This window comes from Vipera berus (assembly GCF_964194415.1).
Source record: "Vipera berus genome assembly, chromosome: W".
In the NCBI taxonomy this organism is placed as follows: domain Eukaryota; kingdom Metazoa; phylum Chordata; class Lepidosauria; order Squamata; family Viperidae; genus Vipera; species Vipera berus.
The window spans coordinates 19,137,320-19,150,741 of record NC_138210.1 but is presented as its reverse complement, the minus strand read 5'-3'; positions in this window follow the sequence as shown (position 1 = coordinate 19,150,741).

The window sequence follows — 13,422 nt, the reverse complement described above, 5'->3', positions numbered from 1 at the left end:
AAAATCAGTGATATACAGGTGAAACTCGAAAAATTAGAATATCGTGAAAAAGTTCATTTATTTCAGTAATGCAACTTAAAAGGGGAAACTAATATATGAGATAGACTCATTACATGCAAAGCAAGATAGTTCAAGCTGTGATTTGTCATAATTGTGATGATTATGGTGTACAGCTCATGAAAACCCCAAATCCAGAATCTCAGAAAATTAGAATATTACATGCAATCAATAAAACAAGGAGTGTACCTAGAACAATATCGGACCTCTGAAAAGTATAAGCATGCATATGTACTCAGTACTTGGTTTGGGCCCCTTTTGTAGCAATTACTGCCTCAATGCGGCGTGGCATGGAAGCTATCAGACTGTGGCACTGCTGAGGTGTTATGGAAGACCAGGATGCTTCAATAGCGGCCTTCAGTTCTTCTGCATTGTTCGGGCTCATGTCTCTCATCTTTCTCTTGGCAATGCCCCATAGATTCTCTATGGGGTTCAGGTCAGGCGAGTTTGCTGGCCAATCAAGCACAGTAATCCCACGGTCATTGAACCAGGTTTTGGTGCTTTTGGCAGTGTGGGCAGGTGCCAAGTCCTGCTGGAAAATGAAGTCAGCATCCCCATAAAGCTCATCTGCGGAAGGAAGCATGAAGTGCTCCAAAATCTCCTGGTAGACGGCTGCATTGACCCTGGACTTAATGAAGCACAGTGGACCAACACCAGCAGATGACATGGCTCCCCAAATCAACACAGACTGTGGAAACTTCACACTGGACTTCAAGCATCTTGCAGTGTGTGCCTCTCCATTCTTCCTCCAGACTCTGGGTCCTTGGTTTCCAAATGAGATGCAAAAGTTGCTCTCATCAGAAAAGAGGACTTTGGACCACTGAGCAACAGACCAGGTCTGTTTTTCTTTAGCCCAGGTAAGACACTTCTGACGTTGTTTGTTGCTCAGGAGCGGCTTGACAAGAGGAATAAACCCTGTAAACCCTGGATGACTGTAGAGATACGAACACTACTGAGAGCCTGGGATTCTGCCTTTAAGGCAGGTGACAGGGATAGATACAGAGAGGCCAGGGAAAATCTCAGAAGAGGCATTAGGATGGCAAAACAACAATACAAACAAAAGGTGGAGAACCATTTAGCGAACAACGATCCGAGGAAAGTATGGCAGGGACTGCAGCACTTAACCAACTATAAGGGCAGCACGAGGAGCATGGCGAACACCGATGCCTCATTGGCTGCGGAGCTGAATATCTTCTTCGCCCGCTATGAGGTTAAAAGACCAGACCCCGTAGCCTTTGCTGTCCGGCCTTCTGACTCTCAGCCACTCACCCTGTGTGAACACCAAGTGAGAGCTGTATTGAAGGCTGTGAATCCCAGCAAAGCCGCAGGCCCAGATGGGGTGCTGGGGATAGTGGTCAGGAATTGTGCCGATCAATTAGCAGGGGTCCTGACAAGGATTTTTAACATCTCCTTGCAAACAGCATGTGTACCATCGTGCTTGAAAGCAGCTACCATTGTCCCAGTCCCCAAGAAAACTGCAGTTGAGTGCCTGAATGACTACAGACCTATTGCATTAACGTCTGTAGTCATGAAATGCTTCGAAAGATTGGTTCTCCAACATCTTAGGACATGCCTCCCACTCGACTTTGATAAACATCAATTTGCCTACAGGGGAAATAGGTCGACAGACGGTGCCATAGCTACTGCTTTACACTCTGCAGCAAGTCATCTTGAGAAACCTGGAAGTTACGTCAGGATGCTTTTTGTTGACTACAGTGTTCTGTACCAGCCTGCTACCGGCCTTGCAGAAAAGGCAACCCCTTTACAAACGGCAAGAGGCTGGAATGACGTCTGCCAAATTTATTACAAAAACAAACAAGACACGAACCAAGATACAGGAGCTTTGAAACACTATCTGAGCGGTTGCTTTCAGCAAACCAGCCCTCCCCACACAAGTCCTTTATAAAGAGTTCAGGGCGTGGCTTCTCTCTCCCTCCTTCCGAGAAGCCCCATTGCCTTCCTCTGTTTACTCCTACTTGACTGCCTCCTGCGTCGGGCGTCCTTGAACAGGGCCAGCTGTGGGTCATCTTCATCCACACTGTCAGGCTCACACAGCTGGGTCTCCATGGTGACCAAGTGGGAGGGGCCTGCCTGAGGGCTATCATCAGCAAGGTCTTCAACACCCCCCTCCTCCTCTGAGTCGTCCGACCCAACTGCCGAACCCACAGGCTGACCCTGAATCACAACATACAGCTCGGCTTTCAACACCATTTTGCCGAGCATTCTCATCGAGAAGCTGACTGACTTGAAATTCTCCCCCGCCATCTGTGATTGGATTCAAGACTTTCTTAGGGATTGGTTACAAACAGTGAGGGTCGGGTCTGCTTTGTCCACCCCCCTGAAGCTTTGCACTGGCACACCACAGGGCTGTGTGCTTAGCCCCTACCTTTACTCTTTATACACTTATGATTGTGTATCATCTAACCCATCCACTGCGATAATCAAGTTCGCAGATGATACAACTGTGGTGGGTCTTATTACAGGTGGGGATAAGACAGCATATAGGGTGGAGGTACAAAAACTATCCATATGGTGTAGTAACAACAACTTGCACCTAAACATCGGCAAGACGAAAGAGATGGTGTTAGACTTCCAGAGATAAAAGGAGGAACCTGCCCCACTTTACATCGGAGAGGACTGTGTAGAGAGAGTTTCCTCCTTTAAATTTCTGGGAGTCTACCTCTGTGAAGATCTGACCTGGAAAGTTAACACAACCCAGGTGGCTAGAAAAGCCCAACAGAGTCTTCACTTTCTTAGGGTCTTGCGGAAGAACAGGGTAGAACATCAGCTAATGACCTGTTGTGATTCAGGGTCAGCCTGTGGGTTCGGCAGTTGGGTCGGACGACTCAGAGGAGGAGGAGGGGTGTTGAAGAGCTTGCTGAGGGAGTTGGAGAGCTTGCTGATGAGAGCCCTCAGCCAGGCCCCTCCCACCTGGTCACGACGGAGACCCAGCTGTGTGAGCCTGACAGCGTGGATGAAGATGACCCACAGCTGGCCCTGTTCAAGGACGCCGGACGCAGGAGGCAGTCAATCAGGAGTAAACAGAGGAAGGCAATGGGGCACCTCGGAAGGAGGCAGAGAGAAGCCACGCCCTGAACTGTATAAAAGGGGAATGCGTGGGAGGGCTGGTTTGCTGAAGGCAACCGCTTGAATAGCTCCTGTTTCATGGTTCGTGTCTTGTTTGCTTTTGTATCCATAAATTTGGTAGGCTTAGTTCCAGCCTCTTGCCTTCTTGTAAAAGGGGTTGTCCCTGCCTTTTCTGCAGGGCCGGTAGCAGGCTGGTACAGAACATGACCCTCTTTTACCGGTATACTATAGAGAGAGTCCTCTCGTATGGTATTGTGGTTTGGTATGCTGGTCTGACAGCCGCGGACAGGAAAGTATTACAGAGGGTAGTGAGCACAGCACAAGACATTGTGGGCTGTTCCCTGACACCACTGGATGACATCGCCAGGGCTCGTTGCCTTGGAAGAGTGAGGAAGATTCTCAGGGATGACTCACACCCTGGACGGTATCTCTTTACTCTCCTACCATCCGGTAGGAGATATAGGAACATAGCCAGCCGTATCAACAGGCTGAAAAATAGCTTTTATCCGTGGGCTGTTAGGCATTTAAATGGGACATAATCTTATGCAGAATTGACTTGGGAGGCCGGTGTGTGGTGTAGTTGGTTCACATGGTGTGGTAGGATGGAGGGTTTGTTGTCACTGTGTGTTGGGGGGAGAGAGCACGGGGGGAGGCTCAGCTAATCTCAATGCACACATGTTGTACTTTGACAATAAAGGTTTATTATTATTAATACGACATTTGAAGCCCATGTCCAGGATCTGTCTGTGTGTGGTGGCTCTTGATGCACTGACTCCAGCCTCAGTCCACTCCTTGTGAAAGTCCCCAACACTTTTGAATGGCCTTTTCCTGACAATCCTCTTCAGGCTGCGGTCATCCTTGTCATGCTTGTGCACCTTTTTCTTCCACCCTTTTCCCTTCCACATAACTTTCTCTTAATGTGCTTTGATACAGCACTTGAGGAACATCCAACTTCTTTTGCAATTACGTTTTGAGGCTTTCCCTCCTTATGGAGGGTGTCAATGATGGTTTTCTGCACAACTGTCAGGTCAGCAGTCTTCCCCATGATTGTGATTCCTCCTGAACCAGACTGAGAGACCATTTAAAGGCTCAGGAAGCCTTTGCAGGTGTTATGGCTTAATTAGCTGATTAGAGTGAGACACTTTGAGCCTGGAATATTGCACCTTTTCACAATATTCTAATTTTCTGAGATTGTGGATTTGGGGTTTTCATGAGCTGTAAGCCATAATCATCACAATTATGACAAATCACGGCTTGAACTATCTTGCTTTGCATGTAATGAGTTTATCTCATATATTAGTTTCCCCTTTTAAGTTGCATTACTGAAATAAATGAACTTTTGCACGATATTCTAATTTTTTGAGTTTCACCTGTATTTCAAGTAGACTCTTACAAAATTGTTCTTTTTTTGTCAATTTCTGTGATTTTGGAATCTTGTCAAATACAGGTAGTCCAGGTAGAGAGAGAGAGAGAGAGAGAGAGGGAGAGAGAGAGAGAGATATTCCCTTTAATCCATAGAGAGATATTTTTATAGTCTTTCTTTAGGAAACTCAAAAAAGAAACAGGTTCAGTCTTTTAAGTCTAACTCTTGCCTTCTTTTTTTATTAAAGAGTTTTACAGATACATTTTAAACATAAAAAACATAAAAACCCATCCCCTCCACCCCCACCCTATTTCCCCTCCCTCTCCCTCCCCCCCCCGACTTCCCAGAGCAAATACAGGGTATTGACCCTAACAATCTTAAACTATAATATGCAAACTAACTATAATAACACTTTAAGTCCTATCGCACTTTAACTCTCCTTAAAAATAACTAAATAATAACAAATCTTCTAAATCTAATACTCATTCAACTGCTAAATGAAACTTTTTGGTTCCATATTTATTCTGGATATAATCAATCCATCTTCTCCATTCCAAAATATATCTTTGTTGCGAATGGTCTTTCAAATATGCTGAGATTTTCGCCATTTCTGCCAGATTCGAAACTTTTAAAGTCCATTCTTCTATAGTAGGCAAATCCTCCTTCTTCCAATATTGCGCAACCAAAAGTCTTGCTGCCGTTATTAAATTCAGCATCAATTTAGTTTCTATAGCAGTAGAGTATTTAGTTTCTATAGCAGTATTTTTGACCCAGCAAAAATAATTGTGGAGAAAATTTTATTTTTTTCTTAAATATCTTCTGCATATTCCACCAAATTTTAATCCAAAAAGCTTTTACTTTTTTACAAGTCCACCATATATGATAATACGTTGCATCATCACAACCACACCTCCAGCATTTAGGCTGATAATTTGAATACATAGATGCCAATTTCTTAGGATCTAAATGCCATCTATAAAACATCTTATAAAAATTCTCCCTTAAATTTTGTGCCTGTGTAAAGTTTACATTTCTGACCCATATTGTTTCCGAAGTATCCATCGTTATTGGTTCTTGAATATTCTGGGCCCATTTTATCATACAATATTTAACAAGTTCCGTTTCTGAATCTAATTCTATCAATGCATTATATATCCTTCTTATATGTGCAGGACCTTGATCTCTAATTTCTTTAACCAAATTTTCATCTACTATAGAAATACCAATTTTCTGATCCTGTTTCCATCTAGCTTGTAACTGCCCATACTGAAACCAAGTTTGTACTATCTTTTCTTCTTTTAAAATATTAAATGGCTTTAATTGCCAGACATTTCTTTCCAATCTAAGAATTTCTTTATATGTAGTCACATCATGCTTAAATCCCACATTAATATTTTCTATCGCATGTTTAGGTATTTCCCAAATTGGAATTTTAAAGTTCAACTTATAACGATATTTTCTCCAAACTCGCAACAGGGTATATCTTAATATATGTGTCTTAAATACATTATCCACTTTTTAATCATACAATAAATAAGCATGCCAACCATATAACAAATCATATCCTTCAATATTCAATAATCTATCTTGTGTTGAATTGAACCAATTACTAATTGATGATAATACCGCAGCTTCATAGTATAATTTAAGATTGGGCATTTTAAGACCACCTCTTTCACGTGCATCTTGCATTATCTTAAGTTTAACTCTCGGTCTCTTCCCTGCCCAAAAAAATTTATTAATACCTCTCTGCCTTTCCTCCAAATTTAAATCTTTTTTAAGTATAGGTATCATTTGAAACAAAAATAAGAATTTAGGTAAAACATTCATTTTCACAGCTGCAATTCTTCCCAATAAAGATAATTGTAATTTTTTCCAACTATCTAATTCTTTTTGTATTTTTAACCATAACAATTCATAATTATTTTTATATAATTTCACATTTGAAGCTGAAAGATATACCCCCAAGTATTTGACCTTTTTAACTATTTTAAATCCCGTTAGTTTTCCCAAAACTTCCTTTTGTTCTTTGGTCATATTTTTAGACAATATTTTAGTTTTTTGCCTATTTATCTTAAATCCAGAGACTTGTCCATATTGTAAAATTATTTCCATTAAATCTATAACCGATTGAGTTGGTTGACCTAATGTAATAACCAAGTCATCCGCAAATGCTTTCAATGTATAATCTTGATCTTTAATTTTAATTTCCTTTATTTTCTTTGATTCACGTATCTTAATCAACAATATTTTCAATGTTAAAACAAACAATAATGGCGACAACGGGCAACCCTGTCTTGTACCCTTTTCAATTTCACAAGCTTCTGTTAGGCTACCATTGATTATTATTTGAGCTGTTTGTTTTTGATATATTGCCCTAATAGATTGTAAAAACTTGTCACCAAACTCCATTTTCTCCAAAATTTTAAATAAAAATTGCCAATTTAATTGATCAAACGCTTTTTCAGCAGCCAGAAAAATCAGCGCTGCAGGGACTTGATTATTTCTTTCCAAATATTCTAATAAATTTACAATATGTCTCATATTATTTTTCATTTGCCTACCACTTATAAAACCTGTTTGATCAGAATAAATCATTTGCTGCATAACTCCCATTAATCTATTTGCTAAAATCTTTGCAAATATTTTATAATCATTATTTAAAAGCGATATAGGTCTAAAATTTTTAAGTTGAACAAGATCTTGATCTTCCTTTGGAATCAAAGTTATAAATGCTGTTTTCCACGATGGAGGCACTTCTCCTCCAGATTGTATTGTTCTAAATAACTCTTTTAAAGGCTCCACCATTTCTGATTGTAAATGTTTATAATAAATAGCTGATAAACCATCTGTTCCGAGTACCTTACCCACTTTTAATTGTTTAATTGCTAAAATAATTTCTTCAGCAGTTATCAATTGATTCATCCCTTCCCGTTGCTCTTGCGTAAGTATTGGGATATTCACATCCTGTAAATAACTATCCATATCTAAACCCTGCTTTATATCCCTAGCATATAATTTAGAATAAAATTCAAAAAAAGCCTTTTTAATGAGATCTTGCTGAAACACCTCTTTGCCTTTATATTCTATCTTATCTATATTACGTGATCTTTGTTTTTTCCTTAATAAGTAATCTAACCACCTACCCGGCTTATTAGCATTGTTAAAAGTATTATGTTTGGCATATCGTAAATTAGTTACTACTTGATCTGCCATTAACATATCAAACTCTCCTCTTAGAAAATTAATTACTTCTTTCAACCTCTTGTCAGATGGGTTCAAAATAAGAGCTTTCTCTTTCATCTTTATTTCCTCCTCTATTTCTTTACGCTTATATTCCATTCTATGTCTATGTTTCTTATTCAAATATATTAACACTCCCCTCAAATAAGCTTTACTTGCATCCCAAACCATTTCAATGGGAGTATCCTTATGCATATTCATAATAAAAAATTCTCTCATCTGCTTTTTACATTCTTCCACATTCTCTTCATATCCAAATAAATTTTCATTTAGCCTCCATGATCTTCTTTCCCCCTTGCCCTTATCCAATTCCATCCAGTCTGGACTATAATCTGATAGAGTTCTTGAACATATCTTAATCTTCTTAATCCTAGAAAAAAAATCATTAGAAATTAATACAAAATCAATCCTAGAAAAAGATTGATATCTATCAGAAAAAAAGTAAAATCCTCTTCTTCCAAATTTCGTTCTCTCCAGACATCTCACAATTCCAAGTCATCTTTCAAATCAAAAAAAGATTTTGGTAATCTGGCGTGGCTTGGAGTATTTTTAAAAAACCCTTTTTTATCTTTCTGAGTGTCCAGCACTCCATTCCAATCTCCCATCAAAATGTATGATTTATAATCCCATTGAATTATTTTATCATGTAACAGTTTGTAAAATTCTCCTTGCTGTTGATTAGGTGCATATACTCCAGTTAAAAGTGTTTTCTTCCCTTCTATTAATAGTTCAATTATGCTATATCTTCCTTGTTTATCTGCTTCAATTAAATTAGCTGTTCTGTCTTTCTTTACATAAATAACTAACCCATTTTTCTTCTCTGGAGCAGATGCAATAAATTGTATACCCAGTCTAGAATTTATCAAATATTTTTGATCAGATGCGTGAATATGCGTTTCTTGCAAACATATAACATCATTTTTAAATTGTTTCAAGTACTGAAATACTTTCTTTCTCTTTTGTGGTGAATTTAATCCATTAACATTCCAAGTTAGAAACTTTGTCGCCATCTTTTGCGACTTGAAGCTTTCGGAGCATTTCTTGCAGATCCACAGACATCTGCCTCTTTGGCCTAGCTCCTCCCACTGCTTCACTAGAAATGGGTTCCTGACTTGTATTTATTGAACACTGTTGCTGTTGTTGTTGTTGTTGTTCCTTACATCTAGATGCAGCCCGTGTCAATCTTTGGGTCTTAGATTCTTCCATTAAAGTCATGGGTTGCACAGTTTCTGAGATTTGCTGTACTTCTTGTATCTGTCGCTCTTCTACTTCTTTTCCTCCTTTAACTTCTTCTTTTCCTCCTTTAACTTCTTCTTTTCCTCCTTTAACTTCTTCTTTTCCTCCTTTAACTTCTTCTTTTCCTTCTTTAACTTCTTCTTTTCCTCCTTTAACTTCTTCTTTTCCTCCTTTAACTTCTTCTTTTCCTCCTTTAACTTCTTCTTTTCCTCCTTTAACTTCTTCTTTTCCTCCTTTAACTTCTGAAGATGGCAGTGAACCTGCTTTCAAAACATTAGAATAAAAATCACGTGCCTTCAGGACTGTATTAAGACGATATCTTACTCCAGCATAATTCACCACAATCCCCATTGGTATCTCCCATCTGAACTAAAACTGTTGTTTTTTTAATTCATCTGCCAAAAAAACAAAATCTTTCATTTTTCTCAAAATTCTTGGGGGAATCTCTTTCAGAATCAAAACCTCCTGATTAGCCACTTTAAATCTATTGTTATAAAAAGCTTGAATGATCTGATTTCTGATCTTTCTCTTTGTAAAGTACACAACCACATCTCTTGGCAGTTTCCTTTGCCTAGCAATCCAAGAATTAACACGGAATACTTTATCCATCTCCACAAAAAAATCTTCCGGTTGAATTCCCAAAATAGGCGCCAGAGCATCCACCAACATCTCTTCCAGATTTTCCTGTGGATTTTCTCTTAAGCCTCTAATCCTCAGGGCAAACTCCATGTCTCTATATTGTGTCATAACCACATCATCATCCATTTTCTCTATTTTATTCTCAACATCAGACATTTTAGCCTCCAGCATCAAATTATTCTGTTTCACTTCTTCCACACGTTCATCCAGACTCTCAATACAACCTGAGAGCCCTTGAAATGCCATCAAAATGTCCTCCCTTATTTTTTTCTTCAATAAGTTCTGCCACCTGCTCAGATTTTTTTTTCAGACTGAAGTTTTAAAGCATGTTTTAAAGAATCTTGTAAGTCTTTTAAAGTCAGTGGAGGTGCAGCAGCTGCAGCAGGTAACATCAAAGATTGAATTCCAGATTGCTGAACAGGTGATGCCCCCGGACTTTTAGAAACAGGAATTCTAGGTGATTTGGAGGCCATTTTAGCACCTAATTAACTTTCTTTACACACTTTCACTTTTCCGCCCTCTTGCAATTGTAATTTAAATGTTAAATATCCAAGTCTTCTAGTCACTTTTAAACAGCTCCAAAATTTAACAAAATCTTAAAGTTCTGAAAATCCACTTTAGATATTCCTTCTCAGTATCCAAACAATCACTTTCACTTTGAGAAGAGAAAAAAAAGAAAGAAAAAGGACACTTTTAATGCTTGTTACAAAGAATCACTCAGGCGCCATCTTTCCGTCCTTTTTAAAATTGAAACAGGAAAAAAGTTAAAGTTCCAGAGTTAAAGTCTTATACTTGCTGTTTATATTGCTCCCGCATCCGCTCCACCTGCATCAATTACTCCAAAAAACAAACAAATCCAGCAGGAGTGGATTCAGCATCTTGTTCTGCTTAAAAGCAGAAAAATCCTCCGACCTGGAGTGTTTCCGGGATTCGGGGGGGCTCTCACCCTTCAAGCCCCATTCTGGGACTCTAGGGGAGCTCTACCCCTACCCAGAGACTCCCCTTCCCCTCTTCACCCAAGGGGAAGGGTTTTAAGCCACGGAACAGCTGATCGTCGGCTGCTCCGCAGCTTTAACAAAATCGGAAGGCTGGCAGTCAATCCCGACCGTCCTCAACGCTGAAGCGCCACCCGGAAGTCCTCAAACTCTTGCCTTTTTTTTGTGCCAATCATGTTTTGGTCATGGTATCTTTAAATTCTCAAATGTATCTTCCTTTCTCCCTATATCCCTTATTTGAATCCAGCGAGTGTATCCAAATGTCAGTTTTGCGAGAAACATGTCCCCTTTGTAATCATTGTATTTTTGCTTTAGTAGTTCAATTTTTGGTGGTTGATATAATATAATTGTCATTAAATCAGTCAAATCTTTTGGTTCTTCCAGTTCTATCTGGGTTAGGTAGAAAGTAGTAGCTGGAATTGTGTTTGTCATTTGATTAATTGAATTATCAATATATTGTATTTGAAGGCTTTTAGTGTCTTCACTCTTGGTGTTGCTTTCTTCAGGTGCTGTTGGTTTTTGGCTTGAAAGTTTTGTAGTTGCTATTAAGGTTTGGACTTTAAGGTTTTCTATAGGTTGCTTTTGTTGTTCTTTGAAATCTCCTGTTTTAGTATTAATTTCCACTTCTTCTATTTGGTTTTGGGTTATCTTTTCCTCATTTAAGGTTAGAGTTTGATTTAGTGGCTTTAAATTGTCAGGTTCTTCATGCAGCTTGGCTTTAATTTGCTCTGTCATTGCCAAAATCATGTCCAGAATCAGTTTATAATCAAGTGGTGGGATGTAAGCATCCATTTCATTGTTATTTACTGTTAAATATTGCATGGAGGCTGTTTTAATAATAGACAAGGATTTTTCACCTCCTGAAGGGTTGTATTCAGTGCCAGGTGTTCCCACACTTACTGTATCTTCAAGGACAGCTCTGTTATTCAGACAGCTTTCACAACAAAAAGAGGAAATTTACTCTTCCAATTATTGAAAAGATGAATTGTTTTAAAGAATGGCAAAAGGTATTATCAAAATTTATCTGGCAGGGGAAAAAACCTAGAATTAAGCTCAAGCTATTAACAGATTCAAAAGATAGAGGGGGCTTTTCCCTGCCAGATTTGAAACTTTATTTTGAAGCTGCTGCTTTTTGCTGGTTGAGAGATTGGTTTGTGTTAGAGAATACAGATGTATTAGATTTGGAAGGTTTAGACAATGTATTTGGATGGCATGCATATTTATGGTATGATAAGATAAAGGTCCACAAAGGCTTTAAAAATCATATAATTAGAAAGTCATTGATTAATGTGTGGATGAGATATAAAGACCTGTTAGAAAGTAAAACACCCAGGTGGATTTCACCACTAGAGGCTAAGACCCAGAAAAGGTCAAATATGGAAACCAAGTGGCTGAAATATAAGGATATATTGGTACAAGAAGGAGACCAATTTAAGATAAAAACATATGAGCAGTTGAAAGTTAATGTTGATGATTAGTTTCAATATTACCAAATGAATGAAGTGTATAAAATGGATAAAAAAGAGGTTTTCAAATAGAGAAATCCAAATTGGAAATGTTACTGTTAGATACAAAATCAAAGAATCTTTCCAAGATGTATAATTTATTGCTGGAGTGGCACACGGAAGATGAACAAGTGAAATCAGTGATGATTGATTGGGCTAATGATGTGGGGCATAACATTATGATGGAGGACTGGGAGAGGATGTGGAAAAAGGGTATTAAGTTTACAGCATGCAATGTTTTTAAAGAAAATATGATGAAGATGATGTATAGGTGGTATTTAACACTGATTAAACTTGCAAAAATTTATCATACACATGATAATAAATGCTGGAAATGTAAAGCTGTAGAAGGAACCTTTTACCACATGTGGTGGACTTGCCCCATAGTAAAAGACTTCTGGGAAAAGATTTATAATGAATTAAAGAAAGTTTTGAAAAACACATTTATTAAGAAACCAGAAGCCTTCTTATTGGGTATAGTCGGAAAAGAAATTCCCAAAAAAGATGTTACTTTCTTTCTGTATGCCACAACAGCGGCGAGAATTTTGATAGCCAAGAATTGGAAGACACAAGAAATACCAACGGTGGAAGAATGGCAGATGAAAATAATGGACTATATGGAACTCACTGAGCTGACTGGGAGAATCCGTGACCAGGGTGAAGAGTCGGTGGAAGAAGATTGGAAGAAATTCAAGGACTATTTGAAGAAATATTGTTATATTAACTAGTTTGAAATGGACTTGGAAGTGTTTATAGGTTGTAGTTTTAGAGTTTAATGTTTAGTATTAAGGATAATATGAAATAATGATTGTTAAATGATAAGAAATTAAATATAGATAGATATTAAATATGATTTAAAATTATGAAATAGAATTTGCTAATGATGATTTACGATGAAACGCAGATAGAGGGGACTTGAAGTCACCTGAATATGATTAGAAAGATTAGGAATGACGGAAGTTAAGTACTCTTTTTGTATTTTTGTTGATTGTATTGTTTATGTTATGTCTTGTTTTTTATATGTATTTTTTTTGTTTAAATATATGTTTTCATAAAAGCAAAAAAAAAAAAAAAGAGGAAATTTACTTGCTGTACCGGGTTTCGCCACACGATGTCATCAATAACATATAAGATGTAATGTAAGAGGTTTTGTTTTATTTTTTCTTTTTCTTTTTCCAAATTATTATAGAACTTTTGTAGAATTAGTCCAATTTTTTTTAAATTCCCAGTTTAAAGAGAAAATAGGATAGTGAGTCCCCAGCAACAAATAGAAGCTTTTTAGTAAAAAACAGCTGCA